The following is a 20610-nucleotide window of genomic DNA, read 5'->3' on the forward strand; positions in this document are numbered from 1 at the left end:
GTTCTATCCCAGTGCACCAAACACCACCTTGTACTGATTCTTTCCCATATGCCAACAACAAACATGAGAAAGAAATAGCACAGTACAAGGAAACATGCTACAATGTCCAAAATGTTTGAAATGGACAATATAGGAGGTCACTCTAGATACAAGTAGACAGAGAGATTTCAAGGGCAGAACATTTCAGATAAGAAACAGGCCTTGAGCTTGAAAGGAAGAAAGAGGAGGGAGACACACTGGTCAGAAGGAAGTAAATGGACGACATCGATAGTGAGAATGAAGGTGGCTTGTTCACAGTGGGTCCTGTAGTGATGGGTTAGTGATAAAAAAAAATAATGCTTGAGGCTCATGTTACCCTCATGAGATTAGCATCATAGAGGAAGACCACAGATACCTTATTCAGAGTCAGAACACTGGGGCAGGTGGGTCCTGAGTCATATCACAAACAGTAGTTGCTGGGTTCCTGTGCTCATCTGTCCTCCCTTTTTTTCTTTGTTACTAATTGGAGTAAAGAAGAATGAGTCAATGGACATTAGTTGAGCTGATCCTTAGTTGGGACCATCGTGAACAGTTACCACTGTCCCAGCTGGTTGTTACTGGTCCTCTGAATGGCAGTGGGAGCTTAGAGGGCTAGTGTGGGATGAAAGAAAGAAGCTAGAGCCACTGACCACTCAGGGGCTGGTTGGGTAGAAAATACTTATGAGGAATTGACCATATTGAAATTTTATTTTCCCCTTTCATCTCCCTTCCCTCCACATACACACAGGTACAATATCTGTGTTGCATTTTAATCTCATTAGTTGACAACTCTCTTGGCATCCATATCATGCCTATAAGGTTCCTCTTCTCTCTCTGACCACTAACTTTTAGTCTCTTTTTCAAATCCTTTGATATTAGTGCTACCAAGAGTTCTGTCACTTCTCCCTTTGTAGACCAATATCTACCAAAAGCTTCATAATTTATTTTCCAAATTTTAGTTAGATATAACAATCTAGATGTACCCCCAAATATTTAAAAATCACTATGTCTAATAATAAAAATAGCAAACACTAATTTAGCACTTACTCTGAGCCAGGCACCATTCTTAGTACATAACATACATTAACTTATTTAAAACAATCATCCTGTAATGCAGGATAGTACTATTAACTATCCTTACAAATGGGGACATCAGGAGGTTAAATAAGGAACAAAAGAGGTTACATAAGTTTCCCAAGCTAGTAAGCGGACAAACCAAGATTCAAACCTAAGCAGACTTAGCAGTAGAGTCTATTTTCTTAATCCCTGTTCCAGCCTCCTCCATAGCATCCTCCTCATCCAGTGTATCCTCTCCAGTGATGACTCCTGTCTCCTTCCAGTCATCCTTTTAGTTATCTAGATATGAAACCTTGCAGTTGTCTTCATCTTTACCCTCTCCTTCAACTATCACACCCAGTGGGTTACCAAGTCCCTTTGAATTACTTGATTGAGGTGAGGAGGCAAACATATAAACAATTAGTTGAAATATAAATGCTATTAGAGATAAGACAGTCCTGCATTTGATCATGTTACTCAAATGAACCACAGAGGTTCCTTATTTCCTATGGAATAAATTTCAAAATACAGGCACAGGGTTGATAGTTTGAGGAAATAGGGCTGGCTAATTGCCCCTCAAATCAGTTGAATTGTCACTAACAAATCCAGCCCTAGGACTTAGGAGTTAGGCCAACAGACAGGACAGGATAAGGGAAGTGTTTTTTTCTCCTGTGAACAGAGTCTGGAGTCAGGAGAACCACCTTAGTGAGGGTCATGCTGGATTCATGGACCAGTTGATAAATGCAAACTTTGTTGCCTCTGGCAGAATTAAGTGGCCCCAATCTAGCAGCTATTCTCTGATCTAAGGAGTATGTCTGCCTTGTGAAGTTCTCAGTAAAGAGAAGGTAATCAGCACTTAAATACCAAGATCTTGATTGAATAAAAGCGTACTGTTTCACTTGTTATTAGTGAATTGTTATTATCTCTTCATTAGTAAAGGAGGGCTGTGAACCAGATATGAAAAAGGCACATCCAAAGACAGTAAAATCAGAGAAGGATGATGAAGCTGGTCCCAAAGACAAATCCATGAGTCTACCACCTTTACCTCTTCCCCTGAGGAAGGGGGCAGGGGTGATGGCCCATTACAAAAACCCTGAGGTTGGACAGTGGAATTTGTAAATCCCTTTCTACTCTTCAAGGAAAAACTGGAGTGATTTAATATTTGTAGCCACCATCAGCTCCATTATCCGTATCAGAATAGTGGATGGAACTTTGGAGCTAAAAAAATTACCTCTACAATTCCTCAAATCAACCCCTTGTCTTCAAATAGGCAGATAGTATCTCACACCTTCCAATGGGCCTGCACAGAGAAGGTTTCAATCCCCACTGAGTAAGCCAAAGTTTAGAACAACTTGGACTTTGTCTACACAACCAAAATGAAAATGTACCTCCCTTGTCCCCCTTTCTTATTTCTTAAGTCTCAAACTGAGGTGTGAAATTATTCAAGTACTAGAGGCCCAGTACATGACATTCGTGGACCGGGAGTGGAGGGTCCCTCAGCCTGGCCTGAGCCCTCTCACAGTCTGGGATCCCTCGGGGGATGTTTGCCTGCCAGATTAGGGGGATGTCTGACTGCTGGGATGGGGCCTAAACTGGCAGTCAGATATCCCTCTCAGAGGCCCTGGCTCCTTAATGCCCACCTGCAGCAGAGGTGGGAGAGGCTCCTGCCTCCAATGCTGTTCTTGCCAGCCGCAAGCCAGCTGAGTGGCGCTCCCTGCTGTGGGAGCACACTGACCACCAGGGGCCAGCTCCTTCTGCGTTGAGCATCTTCCCCCTGGTGGTCAGTGCACATCATAGCAACCAGTTGTTCTGCCATTCAGTCAATTTGCATATTACCTTTTATTATATAGGATTAGGATCCTAAGTCACCACCACCACCCTTTTCCACATCCATTTGTTTACTTTGAAATTATTTTTTCAAAAGAATTAAATTATTGTAAGGATTAAAACAGTATAAAAGCATGGTAAGAGAAACATACCATTTCCCACTCTCATGGTCAACTCTGTAAAAGCCATCTCTAAGAACAATATAGGTGTATTTCCTAGGTATTTTCTATGCATATTCAAACAGAAGCACACATAGACACACAGACTTTTCAAAAATGTTCTGACTTGTTTCTTTTTTCTTTACAATACATACAGGCATTTTTCTATGTGAAGATATTTATCTTTACTATATTCTTTTTTTATATTTTGTATTGATTTTAGAGAGAGAGGAAAGGAAGAGATAGAAACATTGATGAGAGAAAAACATCAATTGGTTGCCTCCCTGTATACCTCCTGCTGGGGATCTGTTCCTGCAACCTGGACATATGCCCTGGACAGGAATCAAACTGGTGACCTCCTGGTTCGTGGTTTGATGCTCAACCACTGAGCCACACCAGCCAGGCTTTACTGTATTATTTTTAATGACAGTATTGCATTGTATCATACAAATGCACCATATCTATTTAACCAGTCATCTATTTAAATTGTTTCAAGTATATTTAGACTTTGAACTTTTTTTATATTTTTGCTTTATTGAACAATGCTATAATGAATATCCTTGTATATACATGCCTTTGAACACTTGCGTGATTATATCTGTAAGGTAAATCTGAGTAATGGAATTATGGAATCACAGGGTGTGTGCATTTTAAAATTTTGCTATACATTGAAAAATTGCTCTCCTACCAACAGTGTGTAAGAGTATCCTTTTCTCATATATTTGCAATCATAAACTGCAAAAAATCAAAGATTAAAAAATATTTGTCCCCAAGAAATCAGAAACACCAATCAGAAAGGATATATGCACCCATATGTTCATAGCAGCACAATTCACCATAGCTAGGATCTGGAAACAGCCTAAGTGCCCATCAGTAGATGAATGGATTAGAAAACCGTGGTACATCTACACGATGGAATACTATGCTGCTGTAAAAAAGAAGCATGGATAGAACTGGAGAGCAATATGCTAAGTGAAATAAGCCAGTCAATGAAGGAAAAATACCACATGATCTCACTCATTCATGGATAATAGAGACCATTATAAACTTTTGAACAATAATAGATACAGAGGCAGAGCAGCCTCAAACATATTGTCAAACTGCAGCGGGAAGGCCGGGGAGGGTTGGGGGGCAGGAGGGAGGGGGGTAAGAGATCAACCAAAGGACTTGTATGCATGCATATAAGCATAACTAATGGACATAAGACACTGGGGGGTAGGGGAGGCCAGGGGATTGTCAAGGGCGGGGGGGAAAAAGGGACACATATGTAATACCCTTTGTAATACTGCAAGCAATAAAATAAATAAATAAATAAATATAAATATTTGTCAATCTGACAGGCTAAAAATGCTATCTCATTATCATTTTACATTTGAATTTCTTATTAAAAGTGGGATTTCACATTATAAGGGATTTATTTTATGAGTCAACTTTTTATTTTTAACTAGAGTCTTCATCTCTTTCTTCCTGATTTGTCTAAACTCTTTGTACATTACAGTCATTAGCACTTTATTTATTTATTTAAAAAAAAACCTAACTTATTAGAGAACAGTGGTATACCCAGACTTTTATAGCAATTGGAGCAAAGAACAAAGCTAATTGTGTTCTAGATCTTTTAACTTTTCTGCATAAGAATATAGAATTGTTTTAGTAATGCTTAAAATGCCTTAGGGTTTCTCTGGTATAAGCATGAAAGTATTCATGCTCAATCATTCATTTATTTTTAAGTTCAGGGCTTAAGTATCTTTGTTCAAAGGAAAGAAAGTCTTGACAGCACAGAAATAGAGGACTGGAAAGGCCTACTTCTCAAGCCCAAGGGAAGTAGACAAGATACAGAAACAGGAAAAAGGGTTGGTCTTTATATATATAAAGAGCCAGGGTTGATAACATCCAAAACAACTGAAGGGATGACCAAACACCAGGCTGCATGTGCAGCAGGCTCGGGTGAGTGGGGACTGGCGAGGGGCTGAACTGTTGACCTCTCGGAGAGAGAGAAAAAGAGAGGCAGGGCTGCTCAGCAGCTGCCACAGATGCTGGCAAGGCCCAAAGAGAGAAGCAGGGTCTGATCCATAGTCTCCGTGGCAGCTGCTGATCAGCCCTTGCCTCTCTCTCTCTCTCACCAGGCCTCACCAGCAGCCCCGTCTCTCTCTCTCAGAGAGGTCAGCAGTTCAGCCCCCTCACCAGCAGCCTGCGTCGGCTGCTGGTCAGCCCTGCCTCTCTGATCAGGTCCAGACATAGGCATGGAGACACTGACTGGCATAGAAACCGATTGATCAGAACCAAATCTGGGTGAACTGCAAGGAGGCAATGGCTGCCTTGAAGGCAGAGCTTTTGATGCTGACTGGCATAGAAACTGACCAATCAGAACCAAATCTGAGTGAACTGCAAGGAGGCAATGGCTGCCTAGGAAGCGGAGCTTTTGACGCTGACTGGCATAGAAACCAACCAATCAGAACCAAAACTGGCTGAACTGCAAGGAGCCAATGGCTACCTAAGAGGCGGAGCTTCTGGTGCTGACTAGCATAACATCCAACCAATCAGAACCAAATCTGGGTGAATTGTGAGGAGCCAATGGCTGTCTAGGAGGCAGAGCATTTGATGCTGACTGGCATAGAAACCAACCAATTAGAACGAAATCTGGGTGAACTGAGAGGAGCCAATGGCTTCCTAGGAGGCGGAGCTTTTGACACTGACTGGCATAGAAACCAACCAATCAGAACCTAATTGGTGAACTGCAAAGGCAGAACCTAAGGTGGGACCTGAGGAGGGGTTTTAAGGGCAACAGCTGTTTGGTGTAAGGTGTAAGAAAGAGGTTAAATTGTTTTAATGACCAGTTGGGCAGTATAATGCATATGGCTGGCTATCAGTCCAGATATAGGGATTATGTATTTTTATCTGCCAAGAGCATCTCCTCCTGCTGAAAAAGACTACCCCCACCCATTTAAGCAATCCTATCCTATATAATCTATCTATACTAATAAAAGGGTAATATTCTAAGTAGACTGGGTTGACCCACCATCTTCTGGACATCTAACTTCCCTCAGAACAAAGCCATGGTGGTGGGGGCAGAGGCAGAGGCAGTTAGATGCAATCAGGCTGGCAGGGGAGGGCAGTTGGGAGCAAGATCAAGCCAGCAGGGGGTTAGAGGCAATCAGGCCAGCAAGGGAGGGCAGTTGGGGGTGAGATCAGGCTGGCCAGGTAGGGCCATCGGGGGCAAGATCAGGCTGGCAGGGGAGGGCAGTTGGAGGTGAGATTAAGCCGGCAGGGGAGAGCAGTTAGGGGTGATCAGGCAGGCAGGCAGAGGCAGTTAGGGGCAGTCAGGCAGGCAGAGGGGTTAGGGGCAATCAGGCAGGTAGGCAGAGGTAGTTAGGGGCGATCAGGCAGGCAGGCAGGCAGGCAGGCACGTGAGCAGTTAGGAGCCAGTGGTCCCAGACTGTGAGAGGGATCAGGCTTAAACTGGCAGTCGGACATCCACCAAGGGGTCCCCAGTTGGACAGGGTACAGGCTGGGCTGAGGGGAACCCTCCCCCATACATGAATTTAGTGCACCAGGCCACTAGTATATATATATATATATTTCAGAAAGGAAAGGAGGAATAGAGAGAGATAGAAACATCAATTATGAGAGAGAATCATTGATCGGCTGCCACCTGCATGCCCCCTACTAGGAATCAAGTCCACAACCTGGGCATGTGCCCTGACTGGGAATTGAACTATGACCTCCTGGTTTATAGGTCAACACTCAACCACTGAGCCAAGCCAACTGGGCAAAGGTTGGTCTTTAACAAAGGAATGAGTTCTAACACTCAAGCAATGGCAAATATCCATTCAATCCATTATTTTCCCTGACTTCATTGGCAGCAGAGTTGCTACTTCAGAAAATATGGCAAGTATCAAATCCATAGGAAAACATTTCCTTGATTTCCTTAGTAGGGAAAAGATGTAAAAGGGAAACAACATGTGACTTGTTGAGTCTATGCCATTTCTGGTCTAAACTCTCCAAATTGTTTTCACTGAGCAGATAAATAGGATAGTCCAAGTTCTTGCTTTATTTGATGCCATGCTGACATAATCATCTACACTAAAAATGTTTTGACACTGAGAGTATTGATGTATAGTGCCAAAATAGATGATCAGGGAGCCCTGGCTGATATAGAGGCTTTTAGTTTCTTCTTGTTCAGCAGTCAATAAAAGGTGTTTACGTCTGGAATAGAACAATCTTAACAAGCTCAAAGAAGAGAAGCTTTATCTCGATTGATGCTACCAATGACACCAATTGTCTGTTACTTCAGTTATTTTTTTCTACTTTGATTTGAGAAGAGCTAGTAAGTTCAGAAATTCACAAAACAAATAAATCAAGCTTTCCAGTGTTTGAAGTATTTGAACTGCAAATATAGACTCATAATATTTGGAAAGGCCTCAAAGAATAGAGGATATCATGAGATGCCCATGACAGGATACTTCAAGCTTTGAATCATTCCAGACCATCCTAGAATTTGACAACTTTTCAACACTCAATCACCTTACCCTAGTTCAAGCCATGGTTACCTCTCACCTGGACAACTGTAGTAGCTTACTAACGGATTTCCCCTCTTTCCCTCTCAGCCCCACATAAACCAATCTTTTCCCTGAAACTGAGTCACACTTTTAAAACTAACTGTGTCACTCTGATCAAAGCCCTCCAAAGCCTTTTTCAATGCCTATAGGACTCTGCATGATCTGGCCCCCTGCTCTTTGATCTCATCTCTTACCACTCTTATCTTACTTGATCTGTTCCAGCCATACTCACCTCTTATAGGAATGGTCTACCCTCAGTTCCTTTGTCTGAAATGTTCCTCATACAAGTAACTGCATGGCTCGCTCCCTTTATTTCTTTAGATATCTGCTCCAATGCTATCTTATCAGGCAGACCTTCCTTGATTTTCTTATATAAAAATAGCACATCCCCCATTGTTCCCTATTCCCTTGCCATAATTCAAGATTCTCCATAGCACTTACCACCATATGACATATATGTTTGTTGCCTATGTCACCTCTCTAGAGAAAGGATTTTGTCTATTTTGTTCACTTTTGAATCTCTAGTGCCTAGAATAGCTCTTGGAACATGGCAAGTATCCCATAAATGTGTGTGTGGGGGGGGTTGCTATATGATTTCATTTATATAAAGTTTCAGACAAGCAATCTCATTCATGACTTCAGGGATAGTGATTGCACTTTGGTGCGGGGGATGAAGGTAGTGGTGGGAAGGGTTTCTAGGATGTTGATAATGCTCTTTTATTTATTGAGCTGGGTAGTGATTACAGGGATGTATTCATTTGGGATAATTCATAAAGTATACCAGAAATGTTTTTAATTGAGTTATAATTAACATATAATATTAATTTCATTTATACAATGTAATGATTTTATATATATATTACAAAATGATCACCACATAAGTCTAGTTAACATTCATCACCATTCATAGTCACATATTTTTTGTAATGAAAACTTTTCACATTTATTCTCTAAGCAACTTTCAAATATAAAGTACAGTATTACTAACTATAGTCATCATGCTGTACATTACATTCCTGGGACTTATTTATTTTATACTTGGAGGTTTGTAACTTTTGACCACCTTCGCCCATTTCCTCTATCCTCCAATCCCCACCTCTGGCAATAACCAATCTCCAATCTGTTCTCTGTATCTACGAGTTCACTTGACAACACAGAAATAGAGGAACTGATTCCACATATAAGGAAGGTCATATGATATTTGTCTTTCTCTGTCTGACTTATTTCACCAGCATAATGTCCTCAAGGTCCATCCATGTTGTCACACACAAATAGTTTTTTGAATTAGTGAAATTAATAGAATGTCAGACTTGGAAAGATTATTTAACCCATTCCTCCCTATTTTATAGATGGGGACAGTGAGGCTCCAGCAGGCTCACAGACTCAATAAACTGACTCTTATAGCAGAGCCAAGATGCATAACTTCTGATTTTCAATTGTTACTTCCACTACAATAAAAATTAAATTATCTGTCTTTAAAGCCACTCAGAGTGAGTTCCATAGTCACCTGTTCTGGAGTCTAGCACCATGAACTGTCTTCCAAGAACTATAACCTAAGTCCTTCATCTTAAAGGATTATAACCTAAGTAATTTTCTCTACTTCAACTCTGGGTGGACAGAAAAGGCATTATAAAGATATACAAACCTTCTTTCAGTCATATATTTGTTATTTTAAGGAGCTGTTATTTACTTTAAACAAAACCCAAGGCAAGGTTTCTCATTCCCATGGTACCCCAAAAGACTTACAAACCCCATGAAGCAAGCCTCTCATTAGATGGCAGGGATCTAGAGACCCAAGCAAGGAAGGCCACATGAGTATCTAAATGACAATACCTTTGGCTCCAGGTTAGTGCAGTTGAGGTAGGAGAGATGAAAATGTGTCCCCTAAAAAAATATATATGTGTCTAAAAGCTGAACATATTTAACCAATAGCCCTTGGCCTTGGATCTGAAACATTTATTTGTGATATTGATGTGGTCATAATTCACAGCTTTTACTAACTAAATCTCCTTCCCTTGGACTACTAAGGGTGTACACAGTGATTGGCCCTGGTTTGGCCTTGGCGTCATTACTTTTCTGCCTTCCCTGTTGAAACTGCCATGATTAACAGGTTTCCATTTGTAAACCAGGAAGCAGGACAAGGTGGGCTTGCAATATTCTGCTGTCGGTGCTAAGTTTTGGGGAGTAATAGCTTATCTGATCAGAATGGAAAATGTTCTCTGGATCCTTGGAAAAAATGCCATAAATCTTATTTGGGAGAAATAACTTAAATGAGCAAGGTTTTCTTTAAATAGAAATAATTCTTCTTTGGTCGTTTCCCCCACTTTTTCATTTAAAGTACCAAGAAGGGAGCCTGAATTCATATATTCAACTAAATTATTCAACTGGTAATATCATTTCTATACCCCTTGGTTTTCAAGATTGGAGAACAAAACCCAGTAGCCAGACTCAACACTAATCTAGCACTCTCAATCCTTAACTCCTTCTTTGGAACCAGGCTAAAATATTTCCTGAAAGACCCTTAAGCCCAGCATCCATAAGCTGATCAGATGAATGATCAGATGAACCACCTTATACCTAGAGTAATTAACTATAAAATAGGAAAGTATGCCCTAACCAGTTTGGCTCAGCCGATAGAGTGTCGGCCTGCGGACTCAAGGGTCCCAGGTTCGATTCCGGTCAAGGGCATGTACCTTGGTTGCGGGCACATCCCCAGTGAGGGGTGTGCAGGAGGCAGCTGATCGGTGTTTCTCTCTCATCGATGTTTCTGACTCTCTATCCCTCTCCCTTCCTCTCTAAAAAAATCAATAAAATATATTTTTAAAAATAAAATAAAAATAAAATAGGAAAGTATGCTTTTCCTTCTTTCTCCTCCTTTTCCTCCCCCTCCCTCCTCCTCCTCCTCCTCCTCCTCCTCCTCCTCCTCCTCCTCCTCTTCCTCCTTATACTTATTCATTTTTTGACAGGATCAATTGTCTTTATTAGAGAAAACTAGTATGAAAAATGACTTAAGAGTTAGAACTGGTACCTTTCTTCTTGTCAAAAGGGGTACAACATTAGTGAAGCAATGGTACTATACCTGTCTCTTGACACAGTTCATAATTGTCTACTCCTCCTCTCTTTATCACCCATTTTCCTTCTTTTTGGCCACTCTGGGAGTTTGACTTCTCACTTTCCCAGCATAGGCCAGGGTACCATGGACTCTACCTCTAAGCAGATGGCCAGCTACTTCCAGCATGGTCAAGGCCTCCACCTGACACTGGCCAAGGGAAGTCTCATCCTCTAAAGGAGTATCTTCCAGGAGTACCATTTGATCTTCTAGGGCAATGCCCTCCATGAGCCTTGATCTGGGCCACTGTCTAATGGCCAGACACCTTGGGTGTATGTAGCTCCTGGGAATGGACAAAGAACTCCATGTTGGCTACTAAACCAACTGTGCCCATGGCTGCCACTACCACAAAGATGGAGTCAAAAAATAGGAAGGAGTAAATTCTCATTGCCTGCTGCATGCCACATTACTGTTCTGGAAAGAATTTTTAATAAAGAGTTTCATGCTAAAGAGAGCAGTCTGAAGGTGCTGAGTAGTGTTAGTGTTTGATTGGGAAGAATAAAATGTGACCACCCAATTTCAAAACAATAATCTCAGCAGTGGAAAGAAATGAAATGGCATATAACCACAGGAAATGTTTGAACAGAGGCAGAATGGCCATTGGGCAGGAGTGTTTACAGAAGAGTTAAATATCTATTATGAGGTTGGACTATGTCATCTCCAAGGTCTCTTTCAACCTTGCAATTTGTAATATGTATATCAGCTGAGGCACATGATATCATGGACAAAATCTGAGAATGGAGTTCTCATGTTGACTCCATCTCTCAACTGTTATGTAGCCTTAGGCAAACTACTCAACCTCTATATAGCTTAACCTCTTACCATTTGAAAGCAAAGGAAGAATACTAAATAACCTCACAGGAATGCTGTGAGGAAATGAACAATGTTTTCAAATTATTCTATAATTACTTTATAAACCCACATTAAATAGGTACCATGTCAGACACCTAATTGGCTTACTAGAGAGGAAAGAATACAAAGCTCTAGTATTTAATAAAACCACAGGGGAGTTCACTAATAACTCCACAGGCAATGGTGTCATTGATACATTTCTAGAATAAAATCCCTGGAGTTCTGGTGGATATCTGTTTGGCTGTGGTCCACTTAATCACCGAATCATCAGAATTAGATGAAGCATAGTAGCAATTTAGCCCATTCTCCTGTCACTGCAATCAATCCAAGAGGTATTAACATTTAGCCTCTGAAAAAGTTAAACACCTCAATGTTAACTTTATGGAACCTTGGCAAGGTATGAAAGAAGTCCCACAGCAATTCTGTGCAAGTGTCAGTTGCCCTGAATTCTCAAATGTATGTCTGGGGCTTCCACAGAGTCTCAAGTTTATAAATGAATGGCTTTATAAGACCACAGGTGCAGAAGAATTTTCTGGAAGCTAAGCCTCATTCTTGCATACCTAATCATCTTAGCTGCTCTTTTCGACATAGACAAACAATCCTATGCATCTATGGAGCCTTCCAAGACCTGGGTTTGTTTCCTCCCCCACTAGAAATTGGGGGTGGAATAATCAAATATCTGGGGGCTTCAAACACTACCACTCTTGCAACTTTTCATCAATCTGAGATTCTTATCCCCTATTCATTGAATATAAAGAAGAAAATTAAGCAATAGTTAATTTCATTGGGAACACCAGCCCCTTCTCCTCCTTTCTATTAGCCCTGCCCTGCATTCCTGAAGAGTGAAAGACTTCATTGAAACTCGAAGGTGTCTGGTTACATGTGTCTTCCAGAGAGGATGGAATGTTTTGCAAGTGATTGAAAGGTCATCCTTACATTTAAAATGTCTCTGAAATTTCAAGTTTCAGATTTGAGGCATGTCTGCCTTCAGAGAAATAAGGACAAGGCACCCCATGTTTTCCTAATTCAGCAATTATCAATGCCTAGCTTACCTTTCTCTGGGGAGACAGCAGCCCACACCCTTAGCCTGGGAGCATACTAGAAAAAGACAAGCAAAAGACAGAAACAGTAGGGTTAAAGGCCCAAAGTAGCTCTTCCTTCTCCCATCTCCAGCCAGAAGCAACCAAGCTCCTGTTTCTTTCCTTTAATAGTTAGTCTGTTCTGACAAGAACAAAAGGCATTCTGCTTGAGAAGCACTATTGACAATGCAGCTGCCAGTTCAAAACAATACAATTAGAAGTAATGTCAGAGAGAGGAAGAAATTATGGTGGGGGGTGGGCACTTTTCTTGAGTTTGTCCTTTCAAAATGCAGTAGAGTGAAAATATATGAGTAAATGCAGAACATTATACACACATCAGTGTGTCAAAGATTTTTGCTTGTCAAAGATTGTGTTTAAAAAGAATTTGCTTACCACTGACAATGTCAATATGATAGGCATCGCTTCAATCACAAAATGGCTTACACTATTTTTCCTGTCAACCAAAGGTTACATGTATTTATTAAATGTGACCCATTTATTGTTATGACCCACTGATATAATCCTGGCTGTTGTGTTCTGAAAAATCAATCGATCATCATGATATGTGCTGTCAAGGCCACAGAGACATTTAAATCCTGTTTTCTGCTAAAGAAAATTTCTTGAAATGAGTCCTCCTGACATGTCTGTGCTAGGTGAACTTAAGCTGCTTGGCATTGTCCAGACTCAAGCTTCTTTTCTAAAAGGCTTTTCATTTCTAGCCAAACTCTACTTCAGAATGAAGGACTCCTTGTTGCATGAGTGTTTTTCAGAGAAGCCACTCAGAAATCCCAGGTGGGGAGTTCAGCAGGGAGAGCCTAAACACAAAATTCTCCCAGGGTGCTTCCAGCAGTACAAACGAATAAAACATGCTTCCTGCCCCATGTCAACAAAAATTCACTAAAAAGTATCGGAGGGACAAAAGAGACTTTCTTCAAGCAAACAGTTTGCAAACTGGGATGATGCAGCCTCAGGTAAAAGTAGAACAGTGCTCTGCAGAGACAAAGGAGAGGCCATCTTTAATGGAGGAAGTTTCTGCCCAGGTTACCATCATGCAAATGAGGACTTCAAGTCTAATCAGCATGGATTGGTTGATGATAATTACAATCTGTGCAGTTCTAATTGGTCAGGGTGTATCACAGTCTATTGCTTAAGTGGTAGTATGGTGATGAGGGGACAAGAAACTTCCCTGCAGTAGTTGATTCAGAAAACATAAACAGACGGGGGGTTGAAAGTTCAGTCTATGATTCTCTCAAGAATGCAGAGTACATGAATGGCCTCTGCCAGCAAAGAGCCGCTAAACTCTAGTTTTGAATCTAGGCCCAGTTAATCTCAGGTGTTATAGGCACCTCTCACTAACACCAGGGAGGTGTTATTGGACAACCCCCTGAGTCAGTGGGAGAAAGCTGTCCCCAACCTCAATCCTTGTCTTCTCATATAAATGAATTTATACAGAGACCCTGAGTGCATTGAGAAAAGCCAATTTATTAAAGCAATTAAAGTATGCGCCTTTACTGAAAAAGCAAAGCAAGCAAGCAAACTTGTACATCTGGCTTATGAAGCACAGATGGGCTCTCAGATAATCTGAAGAGCAAGTTGGGTGTGGGTCCAAGGTGTTATATACCTTCCTGTCTATAGGCTTCAAAATTCCTTTGCTGAATATTTTGGTACAGATTGATTCTTAAGTTTCTTTTGTTTTACTTTGTTGTGGCCTTCCCAGAAATCACGAGAAGTGCCTGGCCACTTGATCTTCCCATGCCTTGAGACTGCTGGCTTCTCTGCTGAGAGAGTAAAACTGCTCTTTTCCCCTTTCCCCTTTCCTTCTCCTTTTCTGCATTCTCAACCAAAGGACTTGTATGCATGCATATAGGCCTAACCAATGGATACAGACAGCAGGGGGGTCAGGGTATGAGTGAGGGGTGGAAGGGCAATGGAGGGGATAAGCACACATATGCATTACCTTAATCAATAAAGGGAAAAAAGAAGAAGTGTTAAACACAGTTGAAAATTTTGGAACTCATAGAATTAAAAAGCTAGATGGGGGTGGGGGGGAGAATCACCTGTTAAAATTTACCTTTACATTCTGAAAACCAACTGAGCCTAATTTTTATCACCTAAGCTCTTCTAGACCTAAACTGGGACTCCCAATAATACCTATCAATTTTCATTGTATGGCAATAAATATACTTTTCAATTGTATGGATATAAACTACTAAAAGCAAATTAAGGGTATCAACTCCTCTTTTTGCATGAAAGGCCCTCTTTATTCATTCTGATTTTGTTTTGCTGGTAGAATTGCTTCTAACAAAATCAGTGTCTACTAGAGAAATTAGAAAATAATAAATGTTTATTTGTATTGAATCTTATCATATAGTTCATATCAATCTGGTTATCCTGGCCCTTACATGGTCCTGTGCCCTGGTTGATCCCCACGGTTTCTGCATCTGGATTTTCAGCCCAGATCAGAAACCTTTATCATGCTACCTGAACTCATACTAGTCACATGATGAGCAGTGACACAGAATACTCTAAATCAGCTTGGTAGCATCCTCTTCCAGTAAAACAATATACAAGAGAAATTTAATTTAAAAATTACATGATGACATAAAAATAAACTAAGAATAATGCCTTTCCTAAAGAGCTATTTGTACCAAGCACCACCATAGAGCTACCTGCAAAGCAAACTACACTCACACCAGCAGATCAGGGATCCATTACTCTATGCCAGTGATGGCGAACCTATGACACGTGTGTCAGAGGTGATACGCGAACTCATTTTTTTGGTTGATTTTTCTTTGTTAAATGGCATTTAAATATATAAAATAAATATCAAAAATATACATCTTTGCTTTACTATTGTTGCAAATATCAAAAAATTTCTATATGTGACACGGCACCAGAGTTAAGTTAGGGTTTTTCAAAATGCTGACACGCCGAGCTCAAAAGGTTCGCCATCACTGCTCTATGCAGTGCTAGAGACACAATGACCATAACTTTACTTCTGGCATTTTTCCACATCCATAATAACCCACACCTTCTGATTTACTGATTTTTGAACTTGCTGCATCTTACACAAATGGCTTTGACATAAGCTCAGATGGTACACCAAATCTTAATTCGGAAGGTTCTGTTTTTACCAGAGTCTGGGAAACATTATTTCCCATCTGATGCCAATGGCTGCTCCTGCATCGCTACTACTAGCCAGCTGATCTATAGGTAAGGCAGAGTGGGTGGCTGGTAATATGATGTGATTAGATGCAGGTGTTCTTCATTTCTGAGTAATACAGAAAAATGAAGTTTCCTTTCCAACAGTCCCTTGAATTGCTGAAAAGATTGAGCATTGATTTTATCTGCATGTTAGGGTAGAGAAGAGGAGGCCCAGCATGTGAAAATATTGCAATTTCACTAAATCCAGTCATAAAATAGGAGATTTATTTTGGCATGATACTGTGGCGCCAGTTCTATGAGGAAGTGACAGTTGGATAGGTTAGCCTATAACCAGACAGCATTGTGGATATGAATGAGGTAGCTCCTGATATGGGACTGTCCATTGGAGGGTTTAATTTCAGAAGTCTGTGATGAACTTAGGATGCCTGCCTAAGGGTTCATAAAAATTCCAGTTAGCAGATTGTGTCCAGTGATGAGGTTAATGGAAATGAATGTATCATTTCGGCCACTTGAGAACAATAACCTTGTAAAAGCTCTAGTCAGTCCTGAGAGTGGGGAAAGTGGAGCATCATCTATTCCTCTGTTGTGTCCTCTGGCAATGGAATTTAGCTGAAAATATGAATAACTAACTCAAGCTCTCTGTTCACTGTACTGCCAGTGTTTTATATGATTAACTTAGATCCCAGCAACTCTGTCCTGTGCTCATTAATCCAGAAGGATTCTAGAATATAGTGCTAGCTTTATAACAGGAAGACCTAGGGTGATCCAGGAGCAAACTCATTAAGGCCTGAATGCAAAGCCCCAGGGATATGGAGGCAATGTATTCTTTAGTGGCTATGGCCCAAGTCATTGCAAATTTTAAAATTAAATCAAATTGGTTCATCTATCAGGTTTCTTTAGAAGCAGAGTTGTAGATAATATGAACCAAGTGTAATTTCTTGGTGTATTGATTCCCTTCCCTTTTCTCCACCCCCCACCATACATTTTGAGAAAAATGCCTTTTCCAGTTTCCCTGAAAGTATAAACTCTGACAACCTATGGCTTTAGCCATGTATTATTTTCTCAAAGACTTAGCTCCTGTCTTTTGAAAAATTAATACATCCTATTTGATAAAAAATCAAGAATGGTTGTCCTAGCCGGTTTGGCTCAGTTGGATAGAGCATCAGCCTGAAGGGTCCCAGGTTCAATTCTGGCCAGGGGCACATGCCCGGGATGCGGGCTTGATCCCCAGTAGGGGGCGTGCAGGAGGCAGCCAATCAATGATTCTTATCATTGATGTTTCTATCTCTCTCTCCCTCTTCCTTCCTCTCTGAAATCAATAAAGAAATATATTTAAAAAAAAAAAAAGAATGGCTTTGTGGGCTCCCAAATCTTGAGTAATGCTCCATAACATTTATCTGGGTTTAAGGATGAATATTAGTTGATGAGATTTATTATTACTCAATAAAACCTGTAGCACATAATTATGATATGTATGAATATTAAATGTTATGATTGTAGATTTATTTATTGATATAATAAATCAAAAATTTGGTCTTTCACTAGTTGGGACTGAGGCAGCACACTGGCTAACAGTACAGGCTTTGGAGCCAAACTGCCTGGGTTCAAGTTCTCTCCATTCTACTTCCTAGACATGAGACCTTGGGCAAGGCACTTAGTTTTTCTATGGGTGAGTGTCCTCAGATGTAAACTGAGGATAATTACTATGTTTATACCATAGAAACAAAGGGAGGACTAAATGAGATACTATAGCCTGGTGCCTGGCATATGGAAAGTTCTCTATAATTAGTAGCTATTAATGTTATTTTTATCCTTGTTACAAAGGGTAATAATGGTAGCTATTGTTATATACATTATTGATTTTTATATATCAATTTTGACTTTTTAAAAACATCGGGCATGTATTGTGACATTATCCCCAGAGAAGTTTTATCCATTTTGTTCTTTCAATATAAATTATGTACACATTTTTTTTCTTTTTTAAAAGCAGAATTTTTAATGGGAAGCCCAAGACCATGCAGTATAATTTTGGAGTTCAAAGAGAAAGCAAAACTTGATAAGAAAATAATAAAATTGAATTTTCCACCTGACCTCAATCTGAACACAAATGGCTATTAAAGCATAATTTTTAAATGATTAAATCATGATCTGTGTACAAATTCAAGTGAACACATGTCAAAATTTTTGTTTAACTCATTGATTAGTGACGGAATGAGAAGGTCAGGGGTCTATCACCTATAGCCTAAAAGTCAAATACAGCCTGTCACATGTTTTTGTAAATAAAATTTTATGAAGTACAGCCATACCCATTCATTTACATATTACCTATCGCTGTTTCCCTGCTACAATGGCAGGATTGTATTGTCCACAAATCGTAATATATTTACTATCTTATTTTTCAAATATATTTTTATTTATTTCAGAGAGGAAGGACGAGGGTGAGAGGGATAGAAACATCAATGATGAGATAGAATCATTGATTGGCTGCCTACTGCATGAGCAACACTGGAGATTGAGCCTGCAACCCAGGCGTATGCTCTAATAGGGAATCCAGTGGTGACCTCCTGGTTCATGGGTCAATGCTCAACCACTGAGCCATGCCAGCCAGGCTACCATCTTACTTTTTACAATAAAAAGTTTGTTGGCCCCTGATATAGGCCATCAGGTATGCTGAAAAATTTACAAATAGATGCACAGACAAGAAATATTTACATTATCATTAACAAAGCTATAAAATAACTCAAAGATGATCAAAGGCACAGATAACCCAGAAAATATACCAGGCCTGGGCTATTAGGCCCATTATATGAACAGAAATTCAGACTAGATATCCAGGGAGAATCTTGTTTTACAAACTAGGGCTAAGGTGGGGAAGAAGCTTGGATTCAAAAACTAACAGAACAAGGAGAGTGTCCTAATGCAAATCCCCAATGATTGAAATATAGAATAAAGGAGGCTGAGGATGGCCAATTGAGTGCTTCCTACTTCAAGCCTCAGTTGCTTTGGAAATTGGGGCAGGACTGAGTCCTTGGGGTAGATCAGCAAGCCCAACTATGGGGAGGCTGGGGCAGGCAGAGACTGATCCCATCCATTGTCTTGGTTTCAACTATTACAGGCTAAAGACTCTCACATCCACATTTTTAGTCCTGAAATTTCCTTCGAGACTCATGTTAGAGCTATACAATTTCCTACTACTGTCCCAATAGGTACTTGAAATTTAATGTGTCCAAAACTGAACTTTTTAAAAACCCTAAACTTACTCTTCCTCCTATATTCACTATCTGTTGGTAACACCACAATCAACCAGACATGCAATTGAGAAACCTGACCTCCTTGATTTATTTCTCCTGGTGTATTGACACATCCAATGAATGTTTTAAACCTATTATTTTCTGTGTATCTCTAGAATTACTGTTTAAGATCTCACCATCTCTTCATCTACACTAGTGATATATTTTAACTGGTCATATCCTTCTGAAACTCATCCAATGGTGTGCTGGCGCTGGCTTACACTAGCTGATGAGAACTGGTTGTTTATCTCTTCCAAATTCTATGTTCCATGATGTTATATTGGTAACTTGAAATTGGCCACTGTGGGAATATTTACACCACAGAAATTGCCAAACACTATAAATCAAGATTTTTTGTGTGTGGAAAGCTGCTTATTAAAAATTAGAAGCACATTTACCACTGCCAATTCACCACACTTTAGCTAAATTGATCTTTTTAAAACACTTGTTTAACTATGCACCTCTTCTGATTAAAATTCTTCAGCAGTTCACTGTGGCAAAAAATAACATTAAGTTCCTTAGCATGGCAAAGAACACCTTTGATAATTTGGCTCCTGCCTAAATGTCCAGCTTCCTCTCACATTCTTTTATTAGTCTCACAACTTATATGCTAGCTCAAAGGTCACAAACTGGTTCACTCAAGCCTTAATTCCCTCATATATGTATTTTGTCGAGCCTGCACACTTTCTCTAACTTTTTTGAGGCAACATTTAAATCTTTAAAAATTCTGCCCCCAAATCCATATTTCTGATTTATCTTGAAAAATGGCAACACTTGGCCCTCATTTGTGCTTATAACGAGAAGCTGAACAGAAGATGCCCCTCTTGAGACGGTATGTGCTCTACAGTTCACCAGTTCCTATAATTTACTCATTAAAATTATGCATGTGCCCCCAAACCTAGTCTTCATTTCTTTTTTCTATTTACTTTTTGGCCCCTCATGTTAACCATATTGTTAAGTCCTGATTATTAACAGAAATCTCTGACCTTCACTATAGAATCTCTCTTTCTTTATCAGGGTATCTTCATGATAATCCATGTTTCCTGCACAGTCTAGGAAGGGGAAAGCAGCAGGGTGAATAGAGGTAGAAGAAGAGGGTAGAAGAGTCTCCATTTTGAAGCAATAGAATTGTGAAAATGACAGGCAGGGACTGTCCTAAATTTTTGTGATGTCAGGGTATTCCCTATAGAGCCGGTCTTCTAATCCTCATTAGAATCTTGGAATGTTTACCTTCTCAGCTGGGCATGGGAAGGAAAAACCCAAGGACACTAGCTCACACTGACTCAAATTGTAGGAACCAGGTTTGTAAAATAGAGTCAATTTCTTAATTTGATATTTGGATACTTAATTCCCTTTTGCAGAGTGCCTGCTGTGTCTTGTAGTGTGCTGGACACTATGGGGGAAAACACAAACAGACTAAGACAGCTCTTCCTCCAAATAACTCACAACCCTAATGAAGAAACAAAAAAGATACATGCAACATAATTAGAGAACAACAAG

The 20610-nt window shown here is 40.1% G+C and overlaps 1 protein-coding gene and 1 pseudogene across 1 annotated transcript in view; one reads left to right on the plus strand and one right to left on the minus strand.

Moving 5' to 3' along the window:
- Positions 1-20610, plus strand: part of TRPC5 (transient receptor potential cation channel subfamily C member 5) — a 152979-nt gene that overhangs the window by 9486 nt on the left and 122883 nt on the right. The gene's annotated exons all lie outside the window — the stretch shown is intronic.
- LOC132224815 (ubiquitin-like protein FUBI) lies at positions 10624-11034 on the minus strand (annotated as a pseudogene).

The sequence above is a fragment of the Myotis daubentonii genome, chromosome X, assembly GCF_963259705.1.
Source record: "Myotis daubentonii chromosome X, mMyoDau2.1, whole genome shotgun sequence".
NCBI classification, from domain to species: Eukaryota; Metazoa; Chordata; class Mammalia; order Chiroptera; family Vespertilionidae; genus Myotis; species Myotis daubentonii.